The sequence below is a fragment of the Mesoplodon densirostris genome, chromosome 3 (genome assembly GCF_025265405.1).
Source record: "Mesoplodon densirostris isolate mMesDen1 chromosome 3, mMesDen1 primary haplotype, whole genome shotgun sequence".
Lineage (NCBI taxonomy): Eukaryota > Metazoa > Chordata > Mammalia > Artiodactyla > Ziphiidae > Mesoplodon > Mesoplodon densirostris.
In genome coordinates, this window is record NC_082663.1 from 95,937,786 (window position 1) to 95,958,185 (window position 20,400).

Here is a 20,400-nt window from a genome sequence, read left to right on the forward strand (position 1 = left end):
TTGGGGAAGCTTATGAAGGGCTCTTTTTATTTCGAAAGACCAGCTTTTGGTCTTGTAATGCTTTGTTTATAGGAGGCCCTAAGTTAGTCCAGACCACTTTAAGGGAAAGATTCAAGAGATGATCAATAGGTAATTTTTCACAGTCAAAGGGGGAAAATGGCTTTATTCATTCTCAAATGATACCACTCCACTTTTACGTAGCATTTTATCACCATAAAAGCATGGGGGCAGGTACTGTTGGGTCATTTTGTTTTCAATGGCCTCAACCTCATAACTAGGTCAGTCAATATGGCGCCATCTACTCAAAAGATGAAATTGAGACCCAGGGGAGCCAAATGACTTGATCATGTTCACACAGCTGATGAATGAGAGTTAGGTCTATGAACAGGTCTCCACTCAAGGGGTGAGAGATGAAAGTCTCAGAAACAAACCATGTGACAGGCATCAAAGGGTGAAAGGTGACAATCACACAAACATTTAAGGATAAACTTAGGCAGGCCTATTCGGAGATCTAGTGAGGCCTGGGCCACCTCCATACCTGTATTTTAATGATTCGGTTGATTATATACATGTACATATATACATATACATACCCATACTATACACATGTACATACATATACATATATACACATATGTAATATATACATATATACATAAATATATGCATGCATATATACACATCTTTACATATATACATGTGCATACATACAAATATGTATATAGATGCTTACATATATACATACATATGCATGCATATACATATATATTACTTACAGACATATGTATAATTTTCATACACTCACATGAACTACAACTGAACATTGAGGCTCATTTGGTTCTAAATTTGAGGTGTGCATGAAAGCTACACAAGAAAGTTGCTCCCCCTCCGCCCATCACCATGCCTCCCACTTCTTGATCAGCTCTGACCTTGAGATTTTCCTACTGTCATTTTCACTAAGAACTAAACATTAGTTCTCTGTCCACCTCCACTTTTAAAAGGTGGCTGTCAGTGAAGGAGGGAAGGCATTGCTTCATTTTAACCATTTGTTTTTCTGCTCAAGGAACACCAAACCAGGAGAGCAGACGTGTGGGGATCCACAGAGCCTCGTGGAGCCTCTGCAGCTCCAGCAGGATCATCCATCACAGAGCTGCCTGGCCAGGATGCGCCCTCGCTAGGCCACGTGACTCGAGCGCAGCTGGACCCTCGCAGCCGGCCAGGCACTGCTGGGCCTGGGCCGGGAGATGCCCAGCCACCTGCGGGCTCCTGGCCGGCCCTTGCAACTGTTTCATTTACCGTTTGGGACAATTCTCCGCAGGGCTCAGGAAAGCACACGCTGCTGCCACACTCGGCTCCACTTCCCCTTCCAAGCCCTAATGAGGTGAGATAATGGATGCAGGAAAGTGTGCACATGCAAATCAGTACGGAACATATGCTCCTGCTCCCTCTCTTCCCTCCAAGCCAGGCTGGGGGAGCGGAGGAAATGCTTTAGAAATAGCTAGGCCTGGACTCCTTACTCTCCCCTCAAGAGGACAAAAACTGTAAGGTTACAGTTCCCTGGCCCCGTGCAGCCCCGACCCAGGAGCAAACTGCCAATTTTGATTGCTTCTCAGGAATGCCTTTACTACCCGGTTGGCTTTACCTCACACCACAAAATAAAACCGGCAAGATAGAATGAGGAGAAATGTGGCACCAGTTCCCCCATTTTGCAAATGTCCCATGCATCCCTCTGAGTCCGGAGAGGCAGACTCTGGGCTGAAGAGAAAGAACAGCAGGAGGCCCTGGACCTCCCCAGCCAGGCCTCCCGGCTCCTGCATTTTGGCTCAAGCAGCCCAGGCAAAGGGCCAGGCAGAGCTGGGCCTTCTGCCCGAGCCACTGCGTCAGCGGGCTCAGCAGGCCACACTGCTGGCCAGGGAGGTCTCCGCTTTCCGGAGTCCAGGGGACGAATACGCTGGCATGACACCCTCCCCACCAGCCAGATCCCCAGTATAGGGAGCTTTCTACAGGTCCTTTCAGAGCTCATGTGAGGCTCTGAATGAAGAAAGGGGAAGGAAACCAGCACGCGTATGGGCTGCCTGCTCTATGCCCTGCCCTCACCTCCACCCACACGGTCAGTACCAACATCCCTGTTCTACTCAGGAGAAAACAATGAGACTCCAAGCAGATCAAGTAAACAATGAAGGTAGAACCCAAACTCAGGTCTGCCACCCTCCAAAACCTGGGCCCTTTCACTGTAGAATGAAGCATTCCACTCCATAGGTCCTGGTTCTCATCAAGCCATATGTCAACTGAGCACTCAGACACCAGTCTCCAAAGTCACGAGAGAGGAAGGGCCATCATCTCCCTCCAACGCCCATCTTTCCTCCTCGCAGATCTCAAGTGCTTTGCAAAGCTATCACAGGGCCTCCTCCAGACCACCTGTAGACCTTTATCCTACAGTCATTAGAGAGAATGGAAATGACACAGTGACCAGATATCAACTATTGTCAGTCTTTCAATATGCAGCAAAGTCCTGTGGATCCAGAACTCTCAGAAAAGGGGCGGGGGAGCTCCACAGTCCAGCTGATTTAGTAGACAGGGCTCAAGCTCCAACACCTTTCACCAGCTATGCAAACGTAGCCAGGGAAGCTGGAGAAACTAGAGGGCTTAGCATCATAGTCTCTGTGAAATGGATGATAATAATGTCTGCCCTAAGAGGGTTAAATATATTAGAACTGGACCCTGAAAGCAGGCTGCCCCAGGGCATGCCCCTAATCCACCACCTACCAGTTTACAACCTTGGGCACTTTACCTAACCGCTCTGTGCCTCAGTTTCCTCAACTATAAAATGAAGTTAACATTGTGCTTACCATATAAGGTTGTTATCAGGATCGTATGAATTGATATTTGAAAATGCTTAGGTCAGTGCGGGCTCAGAGTCGGGTTATGTGAATTTAAATTAAAATAAGTAAACAACAACGATGACGCACTTAGTGGCACGGAGGTAGCTCTCCACAATGGCAACTATATTTATGACTGACTTGCAAAGATTTCGAATGTCCTATCTTTAACTCCTCACAGTAGCCACAGTTTGGATTGTGAATTGAGCCATCTGCCGTGAAGATGGTGAGTCAACAGGCATTTCTCCAATGTATGGTTTGCACCCAGACGTTGTCATGATTGAGAAGCTCTGGTTCCATGCATCACTCCTCTGGGTCTGATAGTCTCTGAATTAACAGGCTTGGCTTCCCTACAAGCTATAGATATGGCAGTGGCTCTGCCCTGGGGCTGCCATATCTCTGGACTAACGTATGGGAAGATTCCAGCAACAACGCAGACAAACACTCTGGATATTCCCAAAAGGATGACCACTCTGTGTCCACCAACTCAAAACATGGGCACTGGCCCAGTTGAGTCACACTCAGGGAGGGGTTTAGTGACCCCACAATAACTTTAATGACTTGTAAAATTCTTTGATATAATGCCTAGACACAAACACCTTTATTTTGCTAAGAACTCACAATGTGAGTTTAAGTTTCTAGATAAGAAATGACTAAAGACAGAGACCATGGCTCACCAGGAATATTCCAGTGCTAAAGGTCAGCCAGCACGTCTACAAACAGTTTTGGACAAACCTGCCCCTAATATCCATGGGTCCTCAGACAAGAGAACAAATGGAGCCTCACTATTTTAAAAAAATATATGTTCTGTCTTTTAACCCTGACAACAATGAGGGGATGAACTAGAGAAGGTCAGGTTCGAACTTAGCATTCTTAGATTCCTCAGAGTTTGGTGTAGGAATAATGTCACATGAGGACAGTCACCCAGGGCTCTTGACTCTGTCTGCACCACAAGGAACCTCATGTCTTTGAGCATGGACACCACAGACCACGTGTCCAAGCTCCATTCACACCCCCTTCAAATAGTCAACCCTTTAGCCACCCCTCAGACTTAGGGTCACACATTGGTGCCTGGCCTACCCTCAAGATAGGCTCAGCCTGGATACAGGATGGGGTTGTTTGTGCAAAGAATTCCAGGAGCCTTGAACCCAGAATGTGAACCCAGAATGTGGCCAACAAGTGAACAGCATGGGCTGAGTGTGTGAAAGTCCCCTTGGCCCTGCAGATTCACCCCTGTATGCGGGGAGCTACATGGCTAGAGCAGGCTAGCTTGTGGGCCTCTAAAACACAGGGCTCCTCTTACCCATGTCTATGTTCTGAGACCTTGATCTCTGTTGTTTAAAATGCTAGTAACTCTGGGTGAAGAGTCACCCTCTTCTCTGCCACCTCCTCAGAACCCTTCTGCTTCTATTCCCCAGCAGCTCCCAACAGTTCTGCATGACTTGAAGCTTACCACCACTGGTCCTTGAAAGGTTTTGATTGGCTGAGCCTTCTTGTGTCTTTGACAAGGACGTGGCCTGCAGGAAACATGTTTTAAAGCATCCTGTGCTCCTCAATCACATCTGTCTCAGAACATGGTTGCAGAAGGTCTTGTTTCTGTAGTCACCTGGACTGACAACCAGGACCTCGGACTTCTGGCTGCAGGGTAACCATTCACCAGCTCTAATTACCATCATCTGCCCATTTTTCTATGGCTATTACTCCTTCTTTGTTGCTGTTGTTTTCTTTCGTACTTTTCTAAAAAGACAGGGACTGAGATGTACAGTTAAGGGTTTTAAATTTAGAATAATAACGTAAATCACTTGTTTCTGGTAGGTCGCACCATGTCATACATTATTCAAGCTTAGAATCTCCATTGATGACAACTGCACTGCCAGGTCATAAAAAAAACTCAACTGAAACACTTCTACCAAAGAATTGTTTGTGTGTTTGTTTTCTGTCTGAAAGTGCTTTCTTCTACAAAAGAAGCATTTATCATCTATATTTTGGCAACTTACTCTAGTGATGTTTAATGCCCCATCTTTTAATGTAGTTCTTGCTTCAGTTTCCCCATGAGAACAATGAGGCGATGGGCTGGAGCAGCGGTCCTCAGCCTTTTTTGGTCTTAGGATCCTTTTCACTCTTAAGAATTATTGAGGAGTCCAAAAATCTTTCGTTTAGGTAGACTATATCCATCAATATTTAATATATTAGGAATTAAAACTGGAAAGTGTTTTAAGTCAGTAGCAGTAAACCCATTACAATGTTAACCTACAAAACATATTTTTGAAAAGTAACTATTTTTCAAAACAAAAAATGAGAAGAATAGTATTGTTTTACAATTTTGCAAATCTATTCAATATCTGGCTTGAGAGGAGACAACTAGATTCTCGCGTCCGCTTCTGAATTCAATCAATTGTGAAATGTGGTTTAGGTTGAATTATATGAAGTAGATCCAGCCTCACACAAAAATATAGTTGGAAAAAAGGAGGGGCATTTTAATAGCCTTTTCAGATAATTCTCATTCGTCATCCATGATTCGATACTGAACTTCATAAGTTATAGTTTCTTAGATCATTTGCAAAGCAAAAGGCATATCAGTAAACTTTTTGTATTCTGTTACATCCATTGGCTCATCTTGCACTTTGAATGTATCTTTTACTGGTACATGATTTTGTAAAAGCATGCATTCGTCACTTGGAAATTTTGGTTCACTTCCTTATTTCAGATCTTTCAAATACTGACACATTACTTTGTATGACAATTAAAAATCATATTCATTAACATTACCACAATCTCATAGGAGAATATTTCAGTATTAGGAAGGTATTAAATATTGTAATAGATTGAGCATTGTTGGACTGGATTGATACCTGCATCCCTACCAAGTCTAACATTTTATGATGTGCTTATTCATGCTTCTAATGATGTTGTGGATCTCATTCTTCTCTCCTGTACCCTCTTCCACTTCAAACCTAACTTGCCAGAAGCCTTCTTGCTTTATATGCTTTGAGTCAACTGTTTCCTCATTTCTCTTCACTCCTATTTCTCCTCTTTGGAAGAACTACTCTGTACAGGTGTTTCCATAATCTCCTTGTGATAAAATCATTCACTCATTCCTTCATCAATAATATTTAATAAAAGCCCACTATGTGACTGCCACTCTTCCAGTCAATGGGACACAATAATAGGACACAGAGCTTGTCTTCCCAAGAAGGTTCCTTTTTCTCCTTGCAGAAATGTACATGTAAGTAGAGGATTGCAGTGGAGAGATTTGAAGACTGTGTGTACCAGCATGGCCCAGAAAGAAATCAGTCCCATTAAAATGGTGTTCTATAAAGGCAATTGGGGGGTGAGAGGTTGTATACCTGAATACCACACTACACACCAGAATCTTAACTAATAACCAGAGAATGTTTACCCTGCCTGGTATCTGTACATGACAAAGGAAACAATACCTAGAGGGGTTTATCAGCTCAGTACTTTAGGAATATGAGAAAAGATGTCCCTAAAAATTACTGAACCCACAACCAATAAGAGTAGTTCTCAACCCCAGAAACATTAGAATTACATGTTGTGCTCTGTTTAAATACCCTGTTTAAATGCCGCAACCTCCTCCCAGTGATTCAGATTTAATTGTCCTGGGCCAGGTTTAGCCTTTTTTGAAAGTTTCCATGGTGTTTGTAACATGCAGCCAAGGTTGAGAATCACTTTATAATGAGATTCATATAAAATTTCATTTGTCAAGGAGTTGCTAGCTGATGTTACAAACAAACCCAAAATCTCAGTAACAAAATAGTAGATGGGGGCTTCCCTGGTGGCGCAGTGGTTGAGAGTCCGCCTGCCGATGCAGGGGACGGGGGTTCGTGCCCCGGTCCGGGAAGATCCCACATGCCGCGGAGCGGCTGGGCCCGTGAGCCATGGCTGCTGAGCCTGGGTGTCCGGAGCCTGTGCTCTGCAACGGGAGAGGCCACAACAGTGAGAGGCCCGCGTACCACCAAAAATTAAAAAAAAAAAAATAAAATAAAATAATAGGTGCTCCCAGGCAGCCAGGAACTATCCTCCAAGTGCTGATTCAGCAATGTACACTCTTTGCATCCCGTGGCTCCACCATCTTTAATGCATGGCTTCCTTTTCACTAGGGAAGAGGAAAGAGCATGGAGAGGGCACATGGCAAGTCTTTATGGGGCAAGAATTAGTGGCTCCCATCCCTTCCACTCACGTTCCATTGGCCAAAACTCAGTCATCTGGTCACATCTGACTGCAAAAAAAGGGTGGGAACACTGGTTTAGCTGTGTGCTTAGAAGGAAAAGGAAGCAGGATTGGTGAATGTCTAACCAGTCTCTGCCACACAGAGTCTTACATCCAAACAACTTATATGTAATAATATAGTTATCTCCCACAAATTCATTGCAAGGAATAAACAAAAAAAAGGGAGTGAAGGGGTCCTGTAGAATTTAAAAGGCCAAAAGATACATAAGCCAATCACAATGAGTACACATTATTTAGATCCTGGCTTAAACAAAAAATTATAACAATTATGAGATACTTAGAAGTTTGAATGCTGATTATGTATGTGTATTGAAATATTTACAGATAAATTAATACACTGTCTGGGTTATGCTTCAAAAATAATATGGAAGCAAAAAGGATACAGTTGAAGCAAAATTGGCCATGAGCTGATCATTGTTGAAGCTGAATTATGGGTATACTAGTCTATTTTTATAGATGATTGAAATTTTCCATAATATACATGTATGAAAAAATACACCTGTAATTCTAGTTACAGTGCTCAGCCCCTCCTCCCTGTGGAACTACTGCCAGGCCTGTGCTCCACCTAAGGAAACAGTTCCTGTGCTGTTCTATCTGCATATTTTCTGAAAAGTTCAATTTCTCCAGGGTAATTCCTTACTGTTTCAAAGCCTTTGTAACTAAATCGTGGCCTTTGCTCATATTTGCCCAGCATATAGAAGAGTGACTGATTTCTGCTGGAGGCTTTGTTTACTCAACACTGTCAAGGTGCCAGCCATGCCGCGGATGCTGCAGCTCCCTGCCTGTCTCCTCTGAGTCCTCTGTGTGAGCATAGATAGGCAAGCATCCTTCAGTGAGGGATGTTTACCAAAAGTCCCTTTTGGTAAAAAGAATCATTTCCTGATAGAAAAATAGAAACAAGAAGCTGAATTCATACCAGTATTTACTTTGTGTTATGTGTAAACAGGTCCCGAGAAGCACAGCTTGAAGATATAACTGTGTATCACTTTACAGGTAATGTTGGAGAGTAGAGGATAGGCTTTAAACTTGCAGTGATAAAATTTAAGAACTGTTTATCCTTATTCATACTTCTCCTCTCCTTCTTACTAAAAATCACATCAATAGTCAATACATTCTCCTGGACCAGGCCCCCTCAGTTCTCCTGATTCCAGGATGCACCATTAACAACTCTTCCTGGGGGATTTTTTCCAAAACATCTCCCACTGCCAAGGGACATGTGTCTCTACTTATCTATTATCTCCTCCTCTCTATTTACACAAAGACTCAAAACTAGAAGCCAAGCTTAGTTCTTCACATCCATTTACTCTGCATAGCCAGATTCTCACCAAATCCCAGCTTTCTTCTCCATCCCCAAGACTTTCCCTTCTTCCTCATCTTAACAGCCATATCCCTTGGGTCCCAGCCATTTCTTGTCTCTCTTGCAGGAAGCTTCCACTTAGCCTCCTATCTTCTTCTTGTCCTTTTTAACTTTCATGTTTAGGGCTTGAAATGAATTTTCTATACTGCTTTTTAGTTCCCCATGTGCCCCACACTTTGAACATGATTCCTCTGGATTCCTTCAACCTAAACCTATCTTCCCATGTACTCCCCAGAGGGACACATTCTACCACCTCGATTTCTCTAATTTAGCAGCTCCCAGGTTCTGGAGCCCTCTGTCCAGCTGCAGCAACTGGAAAAGAACCAGGGTAGATTGGCTCTGTGAACTGCAGACACTTTTAGTTATTCTTCTACCTTTGAAAATTTAAGTACAGTCTTCAGCCTTAACTCCACTGTGCTACGGGGTATTACAAGGAAAGTATGGTGCTTGCTCACAATAGTGTTAAAGGGGAAACAGTGCCACCTAGAGGTAGTGGCAGAAATAATTAACTGAAGATCTTTAGGAGGATGACTAATCTCAGGACATAAATTAGGGTTTCTCCAAATCTCTCTGCAATCTTAATTGCTAACTCTGGAGGATCTGTGATTACCTTAAAGTGAATGACTGTCTACAGTTATTACTTTTTCTCCAAACTTCTCACATAGAATTATCATAAAAGGAGCATCTTTGGAGGCAGATGGAGGTGACCTAGCATATATGAGAGAGAAAGAGAAAAATACAGGTGGTCTAGGAATTGAGAAATTCAGTTCCAGTGCTGTTTCTGCTACCAACAGGTTGTGTGGAGTCACTTAACCCTCTGAAGCTGCTTCCTGAAAAAAGATGATCTCTGAGCTCCCTTACAATACCAAGATTCCATAGTTTTAGATGTCTATGTGAGTGATAATGTGTGTTTGTGTTTGTCATATGGATATACACAGCCACCCAGACATACAAAAAACACACCACAAAAAAAATAGGATACCTTCCTAATTTGTTACCCATATTTCTCCCTCTGGGGAATATGCATAACAGCATCCGTCAATATCAGACCCTAGAGAAAGAGATTAACTTGAGCTTAAAAGCCAAGAAATTCAGCTTGCTTTTATTAAAGCTAAACATTCAACATGAGAAAACAATCCTAATTCTTATGGTATTTTCTTCTATTCTGTGTAATCTAGTGATTGAAAGCATCTATTCTGAAAGTAGACTTTCAGGGTTCAAATCTTAACTTTTACTTTTACCATCCTTATATATTTTTATATGTGACATATAAAAATACGACAGATATTTAGCCTCCTAGTACCTCAGTTTCCCTATTTGTAAAATAGAAGGTGTAAGAGAACCTACTTAACATGGTTACAGAGAGGATTGAGGAAATATTTGTAAAGTTCTTCAAACAGTGACTGGCACATCGTGATAGCTATGTGAACGTTCACTGTGATTCTTATCACTACAATTGAAGAGAAAATTTCAGGGATGAGAAAAGTTTATAATATACCTCTTTCTGTTTGTCATGACTTTCTTCCATGCCTGAATGGAATCACATCTTGCTAAAGGAGATGGAAATCTTTGAGAACCTAACGCAGGTATTCAATCAGGACAGCTTTGTGGAAGATGACACACATATAAGTAACCAACATATTTCTTCCCACTTGTCGGGAGAAACCTATAGATCAGATTTCTCAAAATGGTGGTCCAGGAATTTCCCCTTTCCCCATAATACATATAGGCCCCAATTTTTCCACACCCAGCATCTCCCATTCCTGTCCTTCCTGACCACAAATGATCCTAAATGGCAACACCCATTTGCCTAAGGCAGGACCCAGAAGTCACGCTTGAGTCTTTCCTTGCCCTCATCCTCCACATCCAATCATCCAGCAACTGCAGTCATTTCAATGTCTGGAATATATCTGGACTCTGTCCACCTCTCTCCACCTCCACTGTGTGATTTAAGCTGCCATCATCACTCGGAACACTCCAACAGCTTCTGCCTGCACTCTTAACCTCTCTTGCTCTCCAACAATTCAATCAACCTGATAGTCACAGACCCTCAGAAAACGCAATCAGATCACCAGGTACTTTATATTTGTCATCCTCTATAATTCTCACAACAGTCTAGAGCACCTGGTATTTGCCCAATAGTAATTTCTTGCCCATCCCTACTCTAATCCTATTTCTGATGAGGCTACCATTTTCCACATGTTCAGATCTTGACGTCCTATATATTTCTCCAACTCCTTTCTTTGTTCAAGGATTTTATCAGCCCTGTGTGCTGAAGCAGTGGGGTGAGGTAGCGTGTTGTATTAACCAAAGTTAGCTTGTTAGAAAGAGTTTGCCACTTTTTGAAAGAATATTTGACAGACATTAGAGAATTAGCAGCAGGAGACCCATGAAAGCATAGCTGCTTTTCCTTCCCTAAACAATCTTGAATCAGAATTCTTAGAAGGTACCTGGAATTGCAGTTTTTCAATAAACATGGGTTGGATTCATGCATGAACTAATGAATGATTGAACAAACCTACTGCTGGCTGCCCTACCTAAAGGCAGAGAACTAGACTGTCCAACTCTAAGTCTATGGGTCCTCACAGGTATTAGCCATAAAAAACACACTGGAGATACTGAATGTCCCCAAGCAGAGCAGAAGCCATGTAGCAGGTTCAAGTCTTCCAAGAATGTCACCAGTGACAAATGTCTCCTCCAAACTATTCAGAGTCCAGAAAGCTATCATGAAGGCTCACCATGACTGTGTGTCCTGTCACTGCACCTAAGTCTCAAAATAAGAAGCAGCCTGTTTAAAAACAAACAAGACAAAAACCCACTTCTCCTGCAGAACTGGAATCATCAGAGAAGAGAAGCACAGTAATAATAACTTATTTCATACAGAGTAATTAATAGTCGCAAAGCATTATACACATGGCAAAATGCCCATCTCAAAGGGAGAGGAGCATATGGTATCACTAAACACATTCATAACAAAGAAGCAAAGAATAGTTAAACAGAAGGCTTCGGTTCCTAAAGCCTGTATATATGGACCGTCCCCCACGGTAGTCTAATTTTAAGCCAGGACAGGTTTTTTAAGATGGGCCCATATTTGAGCAAGGTCAAACACTGCCAATGACTATTGTTAGAACACGAGGTCTCCCTTCTTCCCCAGGTCCCTTCCTTTTCTTCCTCTCTTCCTTCCACTCTCCCTCCCTCCCATCCTGCCCATGGCTGGAATGTGTCCAGTAAACTCAGTATTCACTGAACTAATATTTACCAATATATAGTGGCATTTTTTAAATGATAGATACAAATGACAAATATATTACAAAATGTATTATGATACTAGTTATGAAAGACATGAAAATGGAAAATTAATAGGCACCATTGTCTATCTACTAAGATCACAAAACAAATTTAAATAATAGTAACACCAAATTCCAGCATCATCGTTGTGAAACTGTTGTTACATGTTGGAATATACCTGACAAACTGTTTCAAGAGCTATAAAAATAGTAATGTCCTTCAATATAATAATCTCACTCTTGGGAATGTCTTCTGATTAAATAGAACAGAAAGTAGAAAAGCATCAGGTACACAAGAAAAAATTTAAAATATTCATCACTGAGGAACGGTTAAAAGGAGTGTAATACATTAGCTCAATGGATTTTGTCATAGTCATTAAAATTTGAAAGTCTTTTTATATAACTGTCAGTAAGAAAGAAGAAGACAAAATAGTGAATTGCCAGAAGAAAACCTAGTTGTTTAAGAACGATTGATGTTCAGGTATCATAAGGCCAGGACACTTAACCATAATTAGAGGGCTTAGGATCAAGGCAGTAAGGGAGGAATCTGTCAGAAGCAGAGAAAATAATCTTTCTCAACAGGAGTAGCAGCTATAGTTCTCTAATATGAGAGAAGTGGATTAAGGACAATTAGGGCATTTGGGTAACAAACCCACACAGTGACACTGGCACTTATTTTTGGTTTTCTTCTGAGAAAGGGCATTGCAAAGAAATGACCAAAATTAGGTAGAGAGCAAACATTTGCATGGAAAAACAACTTAAATAAAATAAGTTTCAAAGACAGCCTCAAATACCTCCAAAATAGCAGACTACAAAAGAAGCAGCATTCATTTCCCGATTTTTTCCTTCTTGGGGTGAGAAAAGCACAACTGGAAACTGAGTGACGTAATTCAAGAAAACAGGAGAAAGGAGTTGGGGGTGGGCATAGGCACAGGAGGCTGAGCGGTGGACAGAGTCAAGAGCACAGCACTACTCAACTTTCTGCAAGTTTCTCAACTTTCCCACGTCAAAGCACCATGTCATTTTCTGCATGAAAATCAGATCTTTTCAGTTCTCAAAGAAGTCTGCTCTTTTCTGGTAAATTTTGCAAGTAAATGTCCTAAGATTTCCCAAACTGTTTATCAAATTTAATCACGCAAGCTGTCAAGAGGTCTTTTTATGCAGCTTCATTTTATTCCAGTAATTAAAAAATACTTGTTTGGGATTCTCCTTTTTCTGTTTACCTGAATGCATTCCTCCTCTCTAAGTTTTCAGTGAAAGTAATAAATCACAAATCAGCATGGACAATTATCTCTGGAGCTGTAGGGAAAACAACATACTGCTTCCTTCCCCTCAATGGTTTTTATGCTGTAAATGTTTGGCGGGGCCCCTGCAAATTAAGTCAAGGAGAAGTTGCAGTTTAAAAGGTGATTTCCTCACTTCAGCCTTTGGTTCCTTTGATCAATTAGTCATTCTTTCAGGGTATGCGTCTTAGTTATGCTGTCAGGATCTCACACCTTCTCATCAGCAAATGGCCACTGAAAAGGGGAACGAAACCATGTAAACAGAGTTCTGCCTGTGACTTTTAGTCTTCCTTGAACTCAGGGAAAGGGAGATCAGAGAAACTGGGGCCATTAGTAAGGAGCCAGGTTTACAAATGAACCTGGTATGAAGGACCCAGAAGACTAAAAAAAACAACAGAAGTGCTATAGACACTCGAGTTGGGATAAAAACCAGCATCATCCACTGTGTAGAATAATGATGTTATTGTTTAAGTATTACACTATTGTGCAGTTGTCATATTTCAGAAGACTGGATTTCATCCATTATATAACCAAATTTATGCATCGTAACAAATTGTAGAATCTACATTTGTTTACAAGGGAAAATAAATCAGCAACAGATGGACGAACTGGTAGACATCCTTAGTTCTTTCTTTATAAATTATGTTTTGCTGAAAACTAAATACCTTTAAAAAGCACGGCCACGTTCAAATATTCGGGTTTGTTGTGTCCTGAGCCTGCTGGAACGTGGAGGACCAGCTAGCTTTAGGTAAGTGCATGAATGCAGCAGCGCTCCTGGGGTGTGGCCGGCCTCAGGCCTTACTGCCTGAGCATCACCCAGAGCCCAGGGAGAAATGAGAATTCTCGGGCCACACCCAGACTGCCTGAATCAGAATCTCTGGGCTCAGGGCCCAGGCATTTGAGTATTTACAGGCCCTCTGGATTCACATGTGAGCTAGTTTGAGGATCACCAGCAAACAAAGCGTTATTCACAAACAAAACTCACACAAGATTGGAATTATATCCAGTTTTGCAAAACATCTTATAACTCTGCTCATGCGGCCTGATGTTCCTCCTCCTTAGAGTATACGTAGCCACAGCTTTTAGAGTCATCCCAGCTCTGCACCCTGTCTGGGGAATAGCCACATTTTCCTAGATTGTGGAGGCAAATTCCTAAGCACCAGCAGAGTTCTTACAGAGAGAGACAACTCTCCATCACTTACTCCCCTGCCTTCCTTAGAGGGATGGGAAGCTCCAGGCATCAGTCTGCCCAGCACAGTTAATCACACAGAGGTGAGTTCTGACAGGGGAGCTGTCCAGGAGAGCAGAGGGGAGACTGTTTGAACTGGAACACTGGAGCCACTGGTGGGGCGGGAGACGGAGTGGGGAGTGGGGGAAAAGTGGGGAGAGGAAGAGGGAGGGAGGAGGGAGGGGTAAGGGAAGGGAGAGAGAGAAGAGGGAGAGAGAGGGGAGAATACTGGCTTCCCAGCCTCAATCAGCGGGCCTTAAGCTCAAGCCAGCTTCTCCAAACCTCGAGTGCATCACTCAGAAAATGAGCAAGTGGAGCTTCATAGCCTCCAATACCCTTTCCAGATCTCACATCCTGTCAGTGAGCCTTGGCCAAGTCACTTGTTGAATCTCGTGTTCTCCCCCCACGAGAAAAGTGCAGCTGCTTTCCAGGGTGGTGAGAGTGTGGCCATCCACACCAAGCCTATCTGGTTCAGCTCATCCCTATGTCACCTATGATCTGTGAGGACTTGGAAAAAGTCATTTCATTTCTCTGAGCATTGGGAACTTACCTACAAATAGGGGTGAAGTACCTCCCTCACAGGGCTGTTGGGCAGATGCAGTGAAATCCTCTTTGTCATCTTCCCAGATCAGGTCTGATAGCTGGTGGCTAAAGAATAAATATTAGTGTCAATCCTTTCTACCTTTCTGTGGTGTAACAATCACAGGAGATGTACACAAAGCATTATATAAATGTGGTGTGAAGGCCCTGCAATAGGACAACGAGCTAAATGACCTCTGAGGTTTCCTCCATCCTCTAATTCTACCACCACAGACAACAGCTTTTTGACATGATGCTCTAATTGCAACCTGTGTTAGCACTTGTTTTTACATCTGCATGCATTGTAATTAAATAGATTGCAATTAGCAGCCAGCTAAATTACCTTCACATGGTTTAAAAGAAAAAACTGAGAAACTGATTGATCTCTGTAAGCTGCCGGGTTGGTTCTAATTCCCAGGGGGTATTACTTAAAATAATATTGTTAATTTTTGATATAATGACAAAAGAACCGAAAATACCCTTTGGGGGTGGGAGCTTTTTCAAGGAAAGGGTGTGGAAATGATGAAGAATCTTTCTACTCTGTTAGGAAGAAGAGAGTTAGGTTCGCCCTAGAGAGGCCAAGGTCTGCATAGGGTCCTATTAGACACTTAGTAAATATTTGCTGAGGTTGTTGAGGTCTTAGCACTTTGCCATGACTTCTGACTGATGCCCAGGTGAGAAGGGCTGACTCTTTTGTGTGGTGTGCCAAGTACAGTGGTTCTCCTTGGATATAGAAAAATTAAGAAATTCGGATTTATTTAGTCTATACTAAATTTAATGTAAATAGAAAGCAGCAATCCTAATTTGAGTCTAAGCTACAAACATTGCTGAGGTTCAAAGATGGCTAAGTGCTCAGGCCTCTGAGGAACCCCTCAGAAAGGGATGCAGGCTAAGGGAGCTGTGAGGATGGTCAACTGTCCCAGTTCACCGGGGACTGCCCCGGTCTTAGCAGTGTGGGTCCTCAGTCTAGGAAACTCCTCCATCTCAGGAGACCAGGAAAGCTGGTCATCTGTGGAGCCCAGCATGCTTGACCCAAGAACAAAGCCTCAGCCTGGATCTGAGTATATGGAGGTGTTTCTCATTCGGCTTAGCCTCCCTACCTCTTTCCCAACATACAGAGTTGGATTACTATTTGGGAACAAGAAACAATAAGGAAAAATCCAGAGTACTGTTTCGCTGTCCAGAACCAGCAGCCCCATATAGGAGCCTCTGGAGGTATGTAGTACCACAAAGGATTCTGCCTCACTTTGTCTAAAAGCAAAGGCAGGGCGGCATTGGGACCAGGGGCTGGGGCACCTCCTGACACAGCAATACCATCTAAGTGATAGCAGTGACCGCTAGACAGTGAAGGTGGGCAGCTGCTCAGCTGCAGGGTGATGGAACAGGAAAAGGGCAAACACCAGCACTCCTACAGGCAGCTGCCTGGGAGACCTTGCAGGCTGGAAGCCTGCCTTAGTAGATGCAAGCGAGAGCCAGGAAAATGTTTATTTAAAAAAAATTATTTTGGGGCCTCCCTGGTGGCGCAAGTGGTTGAGAGTCCGCCTGCCGATGCAGGGGATACGGGTTCGTGCCCCGGTCTGGGAGGATCCCATATGCCGCGGAGCGGCTGGGCCCGTGAGCCATGGCCGCTGAGCCTGCGCGTCCGGAGCCTGTGCTCCGCGACGGGGGAGGCCACAACAGTGAGAGGCCCGCATACCGCAAAAGGAAAAAACAAAAAAAAAAATTATTTTAATTGACTTCTAATTTTAAATACCATGCAATGCTATAAAGAACCAGAAGGAGAGGGGGAGAAATCACCTTTTTAAGTACAAAGGTATATTATCATTTTTCAGCTCAGAATGATGAAAACCTGGTTCCAACCAATTATTTTGTTCATCGGTGTGTTACAGAGTGCCTCAGGCTTTTTCACAGGTTTGGCAATGTCTGTCCAAGTTTACTTTTCCGTTATAAAATCAAAACTTAGAACATGGAGCCCAGAGGGGCCCTCAAGGATCCAGTCTCCCTGCCTTGAGGCAGATTCTACGTTATTATTATTGATATTGATATTGATAGTCAACAAATCATTATTTTATGAGTAACTCAGGCCCTAAGATGTTTGTGAAGTCATTTGCTCCACGCCACCCAGCTAGCCTTTGGAGCAAAGCCTGGAATGTGGTTTGGGTGGTAGTCGCAATGGTTACTCTTATCCTGCTGCCTTCACGAATGAAATTCCAGCTATTAAACACCTCGCCTCGCTTACATCCCTCTTTCTTACAGAAGCAAACATCCCCAGCACTTGCTTAGGTTCCCCAAGCCTGAGTGTTCCCCATCTCCCAGAGTGAAGAGCCGCAGTACAGCTCTCACCGTCCATCCCTCTCTTGCCTCTTCCTTGTTGTGTTCTGAGATAAAAGTACAATCTGATTGTCTGCACTTATGTTTTGGAGGACTTCTTATTACTTCTTACAAGAAGAATCATGAGGACAAATCATGAGGACACAGTAGAGAAGCCCAACCCTAAAGATGTATTCAGCGTTTTAGCCACTAACTGTGCAACCTTAAGAAGATCACTTAACCCTTCTGATCCTCCATTTCCCTATTATAAAATAATGGGCCCTAAGAAACAGAGAAACAAAATAAAGGTAAAGGCGGGTGCTTGAGGAAAATGAAGAAAAGGAGGAGAGAGGGATGAGGAGAAACAGAGGAAGGGAGTGAAGAAGGGAGAAAGGAAAGCAGGGTGGGAGGGAGGGAGGGAGGAAGGAGGGAAAAATAAGCTTGGGGCTTCCCTGGTGGCGCAGTGGTTGAGAGTCCGCCTGCTAATGCAGGCGACACGGGTTTGTGCCCCGGTCCGGGAAGATCCCACATGCCATGCCGCGGAGCGGCTGGGCCCGTGAGCCATGGCCGCTGAGCCTGAGCGTCCGGAGCCTGTGCTCCGCAGCGGGAGAGGCCACAACAGTGAGAGGCCCGCATACCGCCAAAAAGAAAAAATTAAAATAATAAAATGCCAGTGAACAATAGGTAAAACCTATGTAGTGCAGTAAAGTTATTTATGTCTTGGATTTTTAGAATGATCCCTTAGTGTCTTGTGTTTCTCCCAGTACTGCTCATAGGACTATTTCCTGCAATGTTTGCTAGTGAGAAACACATTCACTGAGCATTCACTGACCTTTGCACAGAACTGGTACCCTAATTTCCCAAGAGACTACATAATATTTTCTCATTCCTATATAATTCTTTCCTCATAATTTTATCCTCATTCTTCCCTTGAACGATATGTTTTTTTCCTGAAATAATCCCACCATAGTTAATAGAAGCCATTCTGTACACAAACATTTAATCCTCAAAGTTATAGGAAAATCAGCCTTCTGTCATTTCAAGAAGCGCTTTCCCCCAGCCTAACAGTACATGTCTGTTATCATGCAAAGCAGTTTCACCAGGCTACAGCAAATATGTAAGAAAATAAATCCTAGATTTCCAGAATGAATTCTTGCGTTTTATCTGGAATTAGCATATGCAACAAATACAAGTGTGGATTTCAAGTTAATATTCGCCCTGAGCGACAGAGGAAAGAAAAAGGTCTGGAAAGGCATTCATATCAAGGAAGTATTTCCAAGTTTAGCAATGCTTTCTGTCATAGAAAGATCATACCAAATCATCATCTAAAACTGTTCTATAGAGAAGTGTGGATTCCACCTTAATTTGCTAACTGACCTGGTGGGAGTTTGCCTCTACTGGGGTTCCTACTCTGCTTTCCCTTTAATATTCTCTCCAGCCCTCTGAGAGGACACAAAGAGGGAAACCATGCCCTGTGGACCAATAGTATTCTACAAAATAGTTGAAAGCAATACTTCAGATGGTCAGTTCAAAAGACAGACGTAGAAGCTTTTCATTTCTCATTATACATGATGTACTCCTATCAGCCACAAACTTTGACATTATTTTCCCTAACTCAGCTAAAATAAGGTCTCCCCCCACTGTCTGTCCGGCCCTGCAGCCCTGTCAGATAAAGTCTCAAGTTGGGCTGCTGCCCAAGGAGTCCTTAGTTAATTGCGTGTAATTATGCTGCATCCTACTTTCCAATGCTAGAGCTGTTTACTGTATCTTTGTAACACAATATGACTGGGCGCTCTGACTGTGGCTCAGGCTCTGTGAGTGACCCCCCTCGGCCTGAGCATTTTATAATCCCATAGCACTTGGCTGAGTCATGGTGATCTTTAAATACAATGCAAGATGCCAACTAAATTAGTAATAGCTGCTGCTGACAGTGCTCCCTGGGGCCCTGGTCAGCTCTGTCAAGGGACTACATTGCTAAGCCAGGAACACTTCTCATTCAGACATTAAAGATAAATGATCAGGTCAGTCAACTGGCAACCGTCATGTTCATCCTACCTAGTAGGAAGGCTTTTATTGCAACAGAAACATCAAAAATAAAAAATCGGAAGTCAGCTGGGGCCAGAGACTATGTTTTGGAATTTCTTGAATGGTGGTGTAATGCTTTTAGAGTGTTCTCTTGTTTTAAGAGGTATAGTGCTTTCTAGCAGGTTGGAAAGTCTCTTCAGTTAATTCAAACCTTATAATACTGGCGATAGACTCCTTGAGCACATCTTGGTACTTACTGGTATTCATCATACCAAGCAAAGCAATCTCTAGATATTTTGAAGGATTTTGAATTGTATCTGTATTTTGGGCTAGGAAGCAAAGGGAAATCTATTTCTCTTTGAGCACTTTGAATATTTTTAACCTAAGCAAAAAATTAATAATCCTAAATCATTCTGGCAAATGGCTTGCAGAATCCTGAGGTCAGAAGAGACACGTTACATCATACTCATCACGACAACTCACTAGCGTGCTATTGAGACATTATTACCCCTTTGGAGGTCAAGATTGACAGCCCAGTCCTCGGCTAGACATTTAGTTTCTCCTGACAACTTCCTGTTGGCCTACAATTAGAGGACACCGCCGGTAGGTAGTGGTGTTATTAGGCCCAGATGTGAACAGTCACACAGAGCAGTTCAAGAGCCAGACAGGGCCAGGATCCCAGGGTTGAATCCTGGCTTCACGTGGATGACTTGTGTGACTCTGGGCAAGTGGTGTACCGTGTATGAGCCTTGACTTCCTCACCCACATTGTAGAGTTAAAAACAGGGCCTACTTGATAGGATTAAATGAGATATTATCTACAAAGTCCTTAGCACTCAATGATTATAGCTCGTTTTATCATCATGGATAGGCTTTTCAACTTTTAGGTCAAAAGTCCTTTTCTGCAAGGGTCAACAGCCTATGGTCAGTTGTTCTGCTGCTATAGCCAGAACCTTTAACTCCTTTACCAAAGAAAGCTTAAGTGCCTATTACAACTGAGTCCAAGAGCAGGGGACAGCCCACTCTTTTTGGGGCTCCTCTGCTATCATGTTGCTGCTGACTACTGGTTCATCTTTTCTACTGGATGCTGACTCACGTAGCATTGATTAAAGGAGTCAGATTAAGTACATTTCCATGTTGGTCCTGTTAGCCTCTGGGAGCACTTCTTCAGAAGCTTACGTATGATCACGGTACCAAAAAGC